Genomic DNA, 14,934 nt, shown 5'->3' on the forward strand with positions numbered 1-14,934 from the left:
TATTCCCACCCCAGCGCAGCTGTTCTCACGACACCTTTCCGCCACCAGGATGGTGCAGCACAGCTCTGCACCAGTTGCAGCAGACGCCTTTATGCACCCGGGTCTATATATTATATATCACACAGCCCCCATGACCTTGTACGTGCACTCTTTGCTAGTCGCGAGCACGTTCGTCGAGCAGAGTTGAAATCGCAATGCTGATGGTCGAAGGCCTCAGGTTTCAAGCTGGCAGATGTCGGTCTTGGATCTGCATGTAAAGCTTGGGCGAGGACCACTACACGCAGGATGTAGGGTCCCGTCAGTCCATGCACCCGAAGGCCCTCCAGGAACAGGCAGTGACAATCTTCATGTTCGTCCACAAGGCAAAGGGTGAGGCTCTGCAGTCGAGGTAGTATGGCGCGGATTGACGCTCCCAAGATCGGGCAGCTCAGCGTTTGTAGAAGCACCGGAAGAGGTCACACTCCCCTAGTGAGTCCTCTCATCACCACTTGTCTTCCTCCTCAAAGAAAAAGAGCAACCGCTCTAAGGGCTCCCCTGAGCTCCAGCCCCGGTCCCATCGGTACTGATGAGTCCTACCAAAGTCTTCTGTGACCGGCAGGCTACCCATAAAAAGACAACTCCTGCACGCCTAAGGGCATGGGCCCTGTCCAGAAGGAGACCAAGGTCTCCCTGTGGTGCCATGCGCTGCTCTCAGGCGTAGAACCGGAAAGGCGCCATCTTTGATGCCGAACAGCTTCATTGAATCTGCTGCAATACGTCCCACTCCCCAAGGACGCATTTATGTCTAAGATGCATGTCATCTACAACGAGGAGGGTGACCAGGTTCCCTTTGGGCTTGGACCCATTTTCTGGAGCGGCGGGAGACTTCCCAGCCACATTTTATGTGGGAGGTGAAGACGTGCTGGACCTGGCAGAGGGCCAGCAAGTAGCCAGACACCCCTGCCCAGAGTTGAACATCTTACCAGCTCCCACCCCAGGCAAGCCTCAGGCTGCCTTCCAGCAGCTTATGTGGCCAATACTCGTTGGCTCTCTGCCCTGTCCAGGTCCAGAGTTCAATACAAACTCTGACATTCTGGCCGATACCCCCAAAGGAAGGAAACTGTCTTTTAATGTGGCAGTGGAGGCCCTGTTATAGTAAGTGTGGGAGAAACCTGCATCTGTTTCGGCAGTGGACCGGATCTGGCGAGAAAGCAGCATCCCGCTATGCCAGACCCACCTTTCCTTTCCACCCACGCTTCACCCGAAAGCATGGTGGTTCAGGCTGCAACAGCAAGTGTGAAGACCTCGACATTTTTCGTCCCTACCACCGGACAGACTAAGAGGTTTGATGCGTGGGGCAAGAAGTTGTTTGTGTCAGGCAGTCTAGTGCTGTAGGCCATGAATACCTCCTGTGCAATGGCAAAATTCTCCTTCAACCTCTGGTTCTTAGTAAACAATGCAGCGGAGTTCGTCCCAGAGGGAGTGAGGAGGGATGGGTTTCTGTACTTGGACACCGAGGAGGCAGCACGGCAGATGCTGCAATCTGAACTGACTGCGTGGGCAGGTCCATTGCCACTAGCACAGTGGTTGGGTGCCAGACATCAGGTTTTGCAGTCGACGTTCAGACAGCGGGCAACAGCCTCAAAAAGGTCTAGTGGTCCAAGGTGACTGCCAGTACTTCCGGATTGCAGTCCAGCAGCCCTCCATGCCAACCTCTTCTTGAGGCAAGGGTATTTGCCCCTTTCCCGCCTTCACCCAGAGGGTGCATGGACAACCTGCCCCAGGAAGGAGCCAAGGCAGGTGCTTCCCGAGAGGTAGAGGAAGGGGTACCCAGCAGGGAAGTGTTGCAGTGTCCGCTGTTCCGTCCGCACCCATGCTTGCTAAACCTCAGTGACCAACTGAGTCGACGCCGACATCGAGCCCTTTCCAGACTGCTGCGGTTTTGCTGTGGACGAAGACTGCGATCTAGATCTGGCGATCCACCAGAATCTTGTCCGAACTGGACATTGATGGTTCCCGATGCTCATTGTGCGACTGCGCTGGCCCGAAAACCTGCGCGCATCAGTCCAAGACTGTTCCCTGCCGGCTTCCAACAAAGGCGCGGACGGAACTGTGCCCTGGGATTGAAAAATCGCCAGCATTTGCTCCCTGAATGCCTCCCATTGCTCTAGAGTAGAGGATTTCATGGGACAAGCCACTTTCCTCGTGGAGCCATCATCCGACAAGGACAGGGAAGGCGAGTGGGGATGCTGCTTCCGGGAGTGCCCCGACAAGGACGAATGGTGGGAACCACTCTGGGACAGAGCTCCTGATTCCTTCCGACGGGGAGAGTCACCCCTCGAATCGTCGGTGGAAATACCCATAGATTTTTTGGTTTTACGAGGTTTGGAAACCCGACCTACCTGCAACTTCCCCTTACGCTCCCGCAAGGCCTTGGCAGTCAACGACTGGCACTTCGAGCAGTTGTCGGTGTCATGACTCTCGCCCAGACACCACAAGCAGATGCGGTGCGGGTCCGTAATAGACATTTCGGACTTACAGGCCTGGCTTGTCTTAAACCCAGACCGCTCAGTCAGAGGGTTAGACGAAGACATTTTCTTCGAAGAAGATACACGAGGTGCAACGAGTCCTCAAAGCAAACACGTTTGTGGAAAAAACAGAACTGAGGCTACGGGCACCGTGCATCTTATTTATAACATCCAGTGACGTCACCCTCGACACAGGCCTTCAAGGGACATCGACGCAGGATGCCCTCTGCCAAAAAAACTTCCAAAGCAGCACATTACATGTCAAAGATGTGGAATAAGTTGGAGGACACAATCCATTCAAAAAGGGTGAATACCGAGGGCGTCTCTTTCTGCCCCCATCAGACAGCACAAAATCGACACAGGCTCCAACGCATGCACAGTTAATGTCCCAGACAAATTTATAGAAAGGCACTCAGTCGGCATAGGCTTCAGAGCCTGCACAGCAAACCACCCCATACACAGCAGGCAATTATCCTTTAAAGCCAGCTGCAGGATACACTAAACCCAAATACTACCACCCTCTCCCCCGCCCGACTTAGAAATGAACCCCATAAAGGGACAAGTGCACTTCGTGACAGATGAGATCCAGTCATAAAACTAGAGAAAAAAGTGCATAAAGATTTGGAAGCGGCAATACCCAAGATAGAGGAAGAATTGCGAAGAGCGACCAGGAAACAGGAGGGGCCATGTTCAATGGTAAATGCAGAAACAGAGGCAAGAGAAATATTGTTGAAATTGCACAAGGCATTAATAAAGGATGCAAGGTAGAAACTGAAGAACTAGAGCCGGAGGATGTAGCCTATGGATTAGATGAAAAAAAGTGAAGATGAGCAAGAATTGGGAAACAGGAGGAGGACCAGGAAGAGAGAACTCCATGGGGGAAGACTATGGACACCTCGCCCCAGGAAAGTGGTCAGAGGAAAGCAAGAACGCAGCACAACTAAAAGTGGGATAAGGCAGTTCCCATTAATACAAAAAGGAGTGGGCAGATTGCAATATGGCCACATATGGGTAAGAATACTTTGATTAAGATACATTAATTATTGCAATAGAAAAGCACACAGCGGGGGCTACACTAGCAATTGGGGACATGAAAAAGCTCACTAGCTAGCATAATAGGGGACCAGATTAACACAATATGGTATCAGGTAATGTCCTGATACATAATGTCCCCATACATAATGTTGCCAGGAAAAGCCATTGGCGACATATATGGTGACATTATGTATGGGGACGGATTGTGGGGATGTCCTCTGCTCAGCTTGTAAAAAAGAAGTGGGGGTTCTTGGGGTGTCCCCCACATGTTCAATGTAATGTCTCTGCAAAAAAGGGGACTTTGTCAGGAGACATTTTTTGCAGGGACATTATTACATGGAACCCACATTATGGGAGCCAGCAGGATACCCCCCCGGGGTCCTATTAGAGAGCGATGCACATTACAGTGCTCCATTTAATAACTGGCAAGCCCGTGTATGGGATCCATCGAGTAGGCCGTACCCAGATAAATGGCACGCACAATGAAGACCCTGCATTGTATATTCAGTCTATTCAGGAAATGCGGCGAGAAGGAGACCGGGGGAAAAACGTGGGAACAGAACATCATTCTTCCAACACGTATTAAGGAAATGTCTACCTACAGAGATAGAATTGTAGTTATGGAAGCAAACGGACGGGGAGAAATACAGGCACACAGTTCATTTCTGCAATCGCAAACGTGCAAGCGTAAACGTGAGGGTGAAAGAGCTGCCGAAGAGAAAGCAAAGCACGCAGAAGCTAAACTAGTACAAAAGAAACTAGTTAAGGTTAGCATGGAGGGAGGTAGTACAACAGTCGGGACCATAACAGGACTGGACAAATGCAAACAACAATAGCCGGCGAGATAGTGGAGGGAGCAAGAGGTAATTCACAGAAGGGACGAGGTGGAGGATTAAGGCCACGATTTGGGGGGGGGGGGTGGGGAGACAAGCTCGACAGGTGGGAAGATGGGACACATGTCTAAGAATTGTTGCTGTAGACCCCCCCCCCCATGCAATATCATCCAGGAGTACCCCCATCCCAGTACTATGCAGAAGGGACAACAAATGGATTGTATGCCCCAAAGCAAGCTGCAGCTCCAATGTCAATGTATACCCTGGGATCTGCACAGCCCCAGCATGCAAGCCAAATACAAATGATCACACCCACGCAGGGACCACCTATACAGCATCCCACAACAAATGCAATGCAGAACGTCACACAGCAAGCTCTAGCACAGGCAATTGCAGCACCATGGGAACAGAATGCCCTACTACGGGGGAAAACTCAGACTATAGGGGAACCAGGAACAATACCTTCCCTCTTCCAGGATCCAACACCTATACACAATAGGACAGCCCACAGCAAGCCTTGATTTTCCCAGTTCTCTCGATCACTCTGAACGTAGATAAGGAGCCTTAAGTAGGGGTGAAGATAGGGCACAGAAGGTTTACTCTCATGATAGACACAGTAGCCACCAAATCTTGTATATGGGAAGGACGGTTTCCATTAACAGACCAGTATGGATACTCAAGGTTTTTCTGGGGCACTTACCCCTCACTATAGGGACTCAAGAGATAGTCGCACCATTACTGTTCAGGACTGATACTCCAGTGAATTTATTAGCGAGGGGTCTCCTTAAGAAGCTCAACATTACCATTTCATTCACTGATGAGGGTATTGTGAGTTCAACAACAGGCATGAATTACACAGTCATACAGGCACTTTGCAGTACCAACTAAATTCAAGCATTACCACTGCATTAAGCACCATTTGCATATGCAGTTACAATTCTGGTTACCAGGAAGGCAAAACGTGGTATTTCACCTGCCAGCAGTACTCCTGTGCAGACCAGCAGTGCCACATGAGGAAGCCCCAGGAACCATTTTCACACTAAACATTGATGCAGTGATTATGAGGAAAGACAGTCATCGTAACGGGCACAGATTAGGAAGGGATGGAGTGGAGAAGTGTGCGATGCATAGACCCCACACTGCCATTGAGCGAAATTACAGATAAACAGCTATTTGCAAACTTGAACACGGATGGGGAGTAGTCTTTGAAATCAGCACACCCTGCCATCTGGTAATAAAACACAGGACAGTCCCCAGACAATACTGACAGCACCACCTACACAGTTACACAAAGACTTAGCACAAGTGCAAGGCATAAAATAAGCAGTCTCATATAGCAATTTTGTATGGAATTCTGTAGGCTTGCTAATTAAATTGACACCCGTGTGGCACATCTAGCTATTTAAATTACCCTGTTAACTGAAACCACGGCTCACCCTGCATTCCAATCTTGCCCTCATGCATCTCCACCCTCTTATCTGTTCACTGCAATTTCAATGGAGCAAATGACGAGAGTGCAGCGGTAATCATCTCCTCTACTAGTGCCAAAGACGTGTGGGAGTGCTAGGCAAGAAAACATATGTTTCAAATAATTACAAATCGATATGAAGCAAACTACGTTCTGTTTAGCAAAGACCAGCATGTATTAACTTTACTTTTTTGAAACGACAGCCTGCTATTTAATTGCTACATATGTAGGTTACATAATGTGGAATTAAAGTATTGCTACTGTAAAACTCTGCATTGCCTCATTGTTTTTCAGTAAATTTTAACTTAGTATATCCAAAGCTCATAGTGTCAACTATATTTGATTATGGTGGGGAAGATGCATCATATTAACGAGTGAACACTTTTGAAAATGTACATGATCACACGTCAAAATGCGTTTGATGGCAACCCTAGTTCTGAGACCTGCTGGTTTACATACATCGGAGCAACTTCCGCTCAACCCATGAGATGATCCCAAACTCCTTGACATTCCGTCTCATCACCCTGCTGCTTTATACCAGCTAACCACAGCACGTAAAGGGGCATCTTGTGCCGGTTCTCTAGAACGCTTAGATCTGCAGAAGGTTGCCCATTATGAAGATTTTATTGGGTAGATTTCATCTTGGCCAGCAGCTCAGAGGCAAAGAATCTTGTGGCAATTGCCCCCACACTGCATTGCAAAGAGATATACATGTGTGCAAGGAAGCATGCTGAGCCGCAGCACAATCACCACAGTCCCTTCGTTGCAGAGAAACTGCTACAGTCCACGTTCAGTTTTAGACAATTTGTTGGCTCAAGCAAATTGAACGCACCTTTGTGATCTAAAATGAAGACTGTTATGTCCGGATGAGGGTGTTGGTTGGAATACTTCATCGGCAACCAGCCCCGAAACTTGAGTCGACACGAATACTGTTCTAGTTCCCTTCTGGGATTTTGACTGTTTATTCTGAAAATGTACAATTCACCATATACATTTATATAGACCAAACAATCAGAGAATATGTGCCAATATGATATTCAATCATTGACGCATTGTTAGATGACAAATAAAATACATAGTCCTTATGTGTTCAGAAACAAAGGTTTAGAATAGTGCTTTTTTGCACAGTATGACTGGTTTGTTTTGAATGAGGATGGTTGTGATTGAGGTGGATGAATAGGTATGTGTTATTACAGTATGGTGTGTTATAATGATAATGAATTGCATTAACTGATTAGTTGATGTTTTATCACATTTTGTAGTGAGAATTTTAAGTTTACCAATGATTGTCTTTTTGTACACTGTCTCTATATCTATGAACAAGATGATGTTTGGAAGAGAAAAAAAAGAAAAATGTATAAAATAAGAATAAATTGAATCCCAAAAAGTTAATGACTTTTGAAATTAATCTCTAGAAGGTATTGGAACAATTAAGAAGTAATAGGAATGCTAAGAAAGTCTGTACATGTCCTTTGACAACTGTACTTTTTGTGAGGCTTTATACCAGCTAGCCTGAAAGTGAGATTGAAGCAAACAACAATGCTCCTCCTAGTTTCCCCAGCTATCTGCCTGCTATGCCATCCACTCTGCTTAGTCTTACTTTCCTCTTACATAATGAATACACCAATCTAACTAAATGTTAACCCCAAAGTAATGTTCAATAGTTTCATACCAGTCTGTACATGTACAGATCTACTGCGACACAATGCACTGTAATTAGCCTCAAGCGCTCACATTATGGTTGCATTGTATATTAGCACCTCTGGGAGAGATCTGGCCAATCTAAAGGCCGGGAATGCAAGCAGAATCTGCAAGTAGCCACCCACATTTCATGCCAGCCCACTACGCCTCTGCTCAGCCTTTACCCTGTCCTTGGATGCGGTGCCCCAGGATGTGTCTCTTCTGGATTGCCACGCCTCAACTCTCCTTCCACCTTTTCCCCTACTCGCTCACATGGATATCTCCAGGGTGACCTCCAGGTTCTGGAAACGGTTCTTAGCAATCGTGGACATGTGCAATTTCTTTTTAAGGGAAGCATGAATTGCACAAAGCCTGGTTCTCTTAAAAACAAGAAAAATTGGCAGCACAGAGTGTTAATGGTGCGCATGGTTGGAAAGCTTCAGTTGGGCCTACATGGCCCGGCCTTGAGGGCTGTTAGCATCCTTGCCCTCCCCCAAAAGTGGTATATATTGCTATATTGAAAACAGTGATCAAGTAACAGGCAATGGCCATCTTGTCCACCTGAAGTATCACCATGCGTGCCCCCAACACCATACTACGTACTTTCATTGAACATTGTGAACTTTTTGATGCATGAAACTTCTGAACTTCTCCTTTCAAAGCAAATGATGGGCCAATACTACAATATACAGGACACTGTCCTGCGCAGTATTGACTGCACAGTCTTGCACTGACTTTTTCAGAGCCTTTTTATCGTATCCATTTATACAATTGTGCCCATCCATACAGCTAACTGCCATTTTACAGACACTCATTTCACTAATGTCCAACTTTAGTGGTACACAAAAATGATGTACTGTTGCTCATTTTATGTATTGGTTACAAATAACTTCTGGTGAAATAAAAATTATTATGAGGGCGTGGCTTGCAGCGCTGTCGATGCGGACGCTCTGCTAATGGCCTCTGCATGAAGCCCAGGGATTAAGCGCATTTCAAAGCTTCCCACTCCTCGCTACAGTCCATGTGCCCAGGACAAAGCGTGGGAAGCTATGAGGGACTATCGAGGTGACCTGTGAAGCTTGATACAGCCCGGGCTCTGATCTATGAACAGGATGCCGCGAAGCCCCTACCGCCGCGGTGGGAATCTATCATGGCATTGAGGATCGCCTAGCTGACCTGCTGCACATCAACCCACAAGCCAGCACGCAGAGCAAAGCGATCAGTGATATGGTCCGGATTGAAGCGAGCCGAGAGCTTGCTCATCTTTCTTCCACTGTCATACTCCTACCCCTGTGAGCGTCGGAGCTCAGTGACGTGTGTGCGGTGTGGTGGGAGCAGGACTAGTGACTGGAGCCTTAAGGGTGAACGCCCGTCCCTTCCAGATCTGGCTACCGCCAGGAGCTATGTGGAAAACTTAAATCACAGTCGCGGGCGGGGGTAATATGCAACACCGTCCTGCACTGGAGCTCTGAACATTGAGAGACAGAGGGGAAACAGCAGTAGAGCACTCACTCCTTCATTAACATTCTGGCTTACTCCCTCTATGCCTGGGACACCCTGTGGGGGGCTTGGAAAGAAACATGCAACCTCTTGGTGGGGGCTCACTCGCTTGCATCCTCCAACCATGCCCCTCTGAAGCCATTTAGGAAACTACCTAGATGTCATGATCCCAGTCAGTGAGCATAGTCATCATTCAGTCATTTAGGCCAGACAGGGAACCTTAGATCAGTCGGCAGGTCAAAGGTGGGTGTTAGCCTGGCACATGTAGCATTTACACCCTTCCCAGCATATACTTCCTTAGACTCGAGTAATGTGTAACAGTAACTTTTATACATAAAACATGGCCGCCGCAAGATCCATTCACAAATTGCAGCACGTTCTATTCATATTGCAGAGGGAGCTATTTAAGCCCAGCCTCTGCTGAAACGTGTGCTTTGCGTCTTCTCCGCTGACGGCGTGTAATGCTACTGGCGTTTCTCCTCACAGAACCTGTAAAAGGAGAAAATAGTGACATTAGCTTTACACAATAGTTTATAGAAAAGACTTATCCGACCGAAGTAATTCTCCGAAGCGGTTATCTTCAGTCAGATGTTTCGCTCACAGCCACAGCATTTTCCGTCAGCATTTGTCCTTCTTAGCCGCAGCATCTTAAGCAGATGTTTCTCTCACAGCCGCAGCATCTTCCGTCAGCAGTTGTCGTTCTTAGCCTTAGCCGCAGCATCTTCAGCAGATGTTTCTCTCACAGTCGCAACATCTTCAGTCTTCTTCCGCAGCCAGCACATTTTCTGAAGGTATTTTCCTCAGCTTTCTAAAAACCTGCAACCACCACAAAAGGTATTTAATTAACAAACAAACTTTACAGTTGATAAAAGAAGACGTTTAATACGTTTCTACGTACCTGAAGGTTCTTCAAGTTTTCACCTCACAGTTATTTCTGCGCTCTTCCTTGAAGGCTGCAGTTACTCCGTATAGATGAACTTACGTTTTAAAACGTTTTCTCTTCCCGAGTAACTTCGCGGCCATCCGCAGTCATAATTCTTATCACAAATTCCGAGAACCTGCAAAAAGATAAAGAAAGAGCGAATTATTAGAAAGATCTCTCCAACGTAGAAAATTATTCGAACCCTTAAGGATTACAATATTTTTTCGCCAATTTACTTACCCAAAGACTTATTCTTTAAAAATACAGGGGTTTCAAGGCAAGAAGCAATAAAATACATCAGCTACATTAGCTAGAGAAATGTTGCTTCATGCTTGACAGTGTACGGTCATCACGATTACTAAAATGAGGTTCTTGGACCCATTTTATTAAACTAGTATCAAAAAAGCAGCCTCTTCATTTGCAGCTAGTGAGCTAGTGCAAGTGGATCTAGGTCACATGACCTAAACCCAACCCGGCCACTTCGGCCTGTTCCTTCCTCTTCTTAGCAGTTTGCAGGGGGACCTCTCCCCCACAGTATCTGAAGTGCAAGGCAGTCAAAGAAAAGGGCAACTCCTGGCCTGCCAAGAGCCAGTTCCCGTGGCCGTGCTACAACAGGTAAATATCATCATCTGTCTCCACTCACCACCACCTATTCCCATCCTCTCTAGTGATCGCACAGCCAAACGCCCAATGCAGCCTCAGACAGCTAACCTGGCAAACCTTATCAATAGCCCCCAGACACCCCTACAACATGCACCATCGATATTCATATCTGCCTGGTTATGATGGTATTGGCCACTCAGCGGTCGCACATGCTGCCGAGATCGCGGACCTTACCAACAATGAGCTCGATATAATTTTCATTACTGGAAAATGGTTTCCCCATACAGCTTTGATGGCCTCCTACCCCATGGCTACAGTAGCCAACATACTGACTGCACATGGAAAACTGAAGGTGGGGTGGCAGTCCTCCATAAAATAAACTGGCCTGGCATGCTAATTTCAACCCCAACACAAAGCTCCTTCAAATTCCCGTCATGCCGGTTCCCCAGCTCCAGCAACAATTCAATTACATTCCACCTGATTTAGAGCCCCCCCCTCAAGGGAATTGCAACTTCATCTATGTTCTTTCTAATGTTCTCTCCTCTGCAATAGTTTCCTGCTCTATATCCTCAGATTTCAACATCCCTGATTTCCAACCAGCAAACACCTACGTGACTCCCTACTCTCTCTGACCAACCACAAACCTAAAACAGATCGTATTGTGTGCCTCCCTGACCCCACGAATGTCAAATCCCACAACCTGGTCTTCACCTCATGCCCAATCCTCATGCTCAAATCCCCTTGTCCCTTAACTGGACCGACAGGCCGCAATCCTCCTTCTCATATCACACACAAGGCTGTCTCAGAAAGGTCAGGCCAAACAACATGCATTACTTAACGTGAAAGCATTTCTGATGATTGTATCTGCTTAGATTCACATGCTGTGCATATGGTCCGACATCCAGCGGTAACCGCGGAGTATTGCATCGTGTCTTTCGGGGGACCGAAAGGGGACGTCAGCATAGGCGTGTCTGAAACACTTTCCCTATCGTGACGTGTGTAGTACCCAAAATCCCTCACGCGCCGAGGTCCTTCCGATTGTATTTCTTCTGCCATGAGGGAGCCCAAGGCTATAGTGAGTGAGTACATGAAGAGAGAAAGTAGTAAGAAGTCTATGTTCCTTCCACCCCGAGTGGGGAGGCAGGGAGGGCGCATGTGAATCTAAGCAGATACAATCATCAGAAATGCTTTTACGGTAAGTAATGCATGTCTTCTGATGCTTGTTAATCTGCTTAGAATCACATGCTGTGCATAGACTAGCGAGCAGTACCCGGAGTTGGAGGTGGGTTGTCAGAAGGAACAGTAGAAAAAAGATGTCTTAGTACTGCTTGTCCCACCTGAGAATCAGACCTAGAATGGAGTGTCTAGGCAATAGTGTTTTGTAAAGGTGTGTACAGAACTCCAGGTTGCCGCTTTGCAAATGGACTCTAGGGGAACATTTGCAATGAATGTTATGGATGCCCCAGTGCCTCGAGTAGAATGTGCTCTAGGGCTTGAAGGGCAGTTCTCTCTTTGCAAGAGTGTAACATAGTGTGATGCATTTGACAATCCACCTATTGCTGATTTAGAGACAGGGTCCCCTTCTCTACCAGCTGCCATGGAAACAAAGAATTGTTTAGTTTTCCTCAGTGGTTTGGTTCTATCCATGTAGAACATGACTGCCCTGCGCACATCTAGTGTGTGAAGGCTTCTTTCGGCCAGGTTAGTAGGTCTCTGGAAGAACGTGGGTAGTTCGATTGACTGGTTCACATGGAACTTCGAAATAAATTTCGGCGCACATCTGGGATGAGTGCGCAGACCTACCTCATTTTGTGGACTGTAACAAAGGGGTCCAGGACCGAGAGGGCCTGTAGTTCGCTAACTCTTCTGATAGAAGTGATAGCTACTAGAAAGGCTGTCTTGTAAGTCAGGTCTTTCAGACTAGCTTTATGCATAGGCTCAAAGGGGGGGTCCCATGAGCCTAGTTAAAACCACATTTAGATCCCACCCAGGGGCTGGCTGAGTGATGGGGGGATACATTCTTTTAACCCCTTCCATAAAGGCTTTAATCACAAGTACTTTCCACCACGACACCTTTTGCTGTGACGTGGTGTAGGCTGACAACGCCGCTAGGTGAACCTTTAAAGAATTGAAGACTAACCCAGAGTCCAACAGATGGATTAGATATAACACAATGTGTGAAGGCGAGCAATCGGTGGGATTGACGCCTTTGGAACTGCACCAGATGACAAAACGTTTCCATTTGCTGGCATAGCAATAACGTGTGTTAGGCTTTCTTGCCTCCCTCAGTATGTCCATACATCTTTGAGGGAGTTGCAGGTGTCCAAACTATGACCTCAGGAGCCAGGCTGCTAAGTTCAGAGTTTGTGGGCATGGGTGCAGAGTCTCCCCCCTGTCCTGAGACAACATGTTGTTTGGGCAGGGCAGCTTGACTGGTGGGGAGAGGGACATTTCCATCAGGTGCGCAAACCAGGGTTGGCGGGCCCACATGGGAGCCACCAGAATCATGGTGACTGGTTCCTGGTGCATCTTGCGTACTATCTTGTTCAGAAGGGGAGTCAGTGGGGGGGGGGGGTATGGGGGGGGGGGAGAGGGGGGGGGGAGCGTAAACAAATTTCCCCAACCAAGTTATCCAGAGACCATTCCCCTTGGATCGGTTCTGGGGTACCTGGAGGCGTAATCTGGGCATTGGGCGTTCTCCTGAGTAGCGAACAGGTCGATCTATGGAAACCCCCATTCTGCGAAGACATTGGATACAATGTCTTCGTGCAGACGGCATTAGTATTCTTCTGGCAGAGGAAAATCTCTGCTGAGTACGTCTGCCAGAAGATTGAGTTCCCCTGGAACATGTTGGGATATCAGAACCATCTTGTGTTTGAGCGCCCATATCCAGATGTTTTGGGACAGCTTGGATAGCGAGTGGCCCCCTGTTTGTTCAGGTAATACATTGCTGTTGTGCTGTCGGTTAGGACCAGCACTGTCCTCCCTTGCCTCCCTGGCAGTTGCTCCTGAAAGGCTTTCAATGCTTTGAACACTGCCAGTAGCTCCAGTAGGTTTATATGGTTGGACGCTACCTGAGGGGGACCACACTCCGTGCGCTGTCTGTTGAAGCAGGTGAGCCCCCCCCCACCCCGTGAGAGATGCGTCTGTCGTGAGAGTGGCTTCCACTGCAGGGGTGGTGAAGGTTTTCCCCTAAAAGAGGTTCTCCCTCGACCACCACTGCAGAGAGAGAACGAGGGCTGGTGAGACAACTAACAGATCTTCCCATTCTCCACTGGCCTGACACCACTGGGTGTTGAGCCACTCTTGCATGGGACGCATGCGCAGCCGCTCGTGGGGGACCAAGTATATGCATGACGCCATCATCCCTAGCAAATGCATAGCTTTGCGTACCGTCACCTCCCGACTGGCTACATACTGAGGAACTTGAGAGAGCATGTTCTGAACCCTCTCGCTGGAAGGGAAGACTAGACCGTCTTCCGTACGACTTAGAGCCCCCAGGAACGGTTTTACTTGGCTGGGGACTAAGCTGGATTTCTTTTTGTCGATAGAAAATCCCAGGCTGAACAGTAGGTCTACTGTCTTTTGGGTGTTCGAAAAACAAACATCGAACGAGTCCCCCGTGATGAGCCAATCGTCGAGGTATGGGTAAACTGGAACTGAAAGTCTGCGCAGGTGTGCTGCTGCCACTGCCAGGACCTTGGTAAACACCCTTGGCGCCGAGGCTATGCCGAAGGGGAGTACCTTGAACTGGTAGTGTTTGTCCTGAATCACGAACCTTAGGAATTTTCTGTGCGCTGGCAGCATTGAAATATGAAAGTATGCATCTTTCATATCCAATGTTGTCATGAAGTCCCCTTGTTTTAGCAATGGGATCACCTCTTGAAGTGTTACCATGCAAAACTTCTGGGACTTTATGAACTTGTTCGCTGGGCGCAGGTCTAGAACAGGACGCATGATGCGATCCTTTTTGGGTACAAGGAAGTATATTGAATAGATACCATTGTTTACCAGAAGAATCGGGACGAATTATATGGCGTCATTTCCCAGCAGCGCCTCCACCTCTTGGACCAGGATCTGCAGATGTTCCGGTGAAAGGCGTCAATGTTTCGGCGGTCTGACCTGTGGGGTGGGGGGGGGGGGGGTCTCGGGCGAATTCCATGCAGTAACCGTGGGTGACCATTTTTAATACCCACTGGTCTTAAGTTATCCCCTCCCATGCCTTGAGGAAAGATGTTAATCGCCCCCCGACCGGGCTGGGAGGGGACCTGAACTTGGTCATTTCTGACCCAAGGTTGACGCACCTCTGGAATTGGATTCTCTGCCTCTATTCTTTCCGCGCTTCTGACCCCCCTCTGGGGGTAGTAAGTGGGGCTTGCAGCCGGT

General features: G+C 48.1%; 1 protein-coding gene across 1 annotated transcript in view; it reads right to left on the reverse strand.

The window, feature by feature from the left end:
* TAX1BP3 (Tax1 binding protein 3) overlaps positions 1-14,934 on the reverse strand; it is a 155,885-nt gene that overhangs the window by 8,670 nt on the left and 132,281 nt on the right. The gene's annotated exons all lie outside the window — the stretch shown is intronic.

The sequence above is a fragment of the Ambystoma mexicanum genome, chromosome 9 (assembly GCF_040938575.1).
Source record: "Ambystoma mexicanum isolate Mex_15411 chromosome 9, UKY_AmexF1_1, whole genome shotgun sequence".
Taxonomy (NCBI): Eukaryota; Metazoa; Chordata; class Amphibia; order Caudata; family Ambystomatidae; genus Ambystoma; species Ambystoma mexicanum.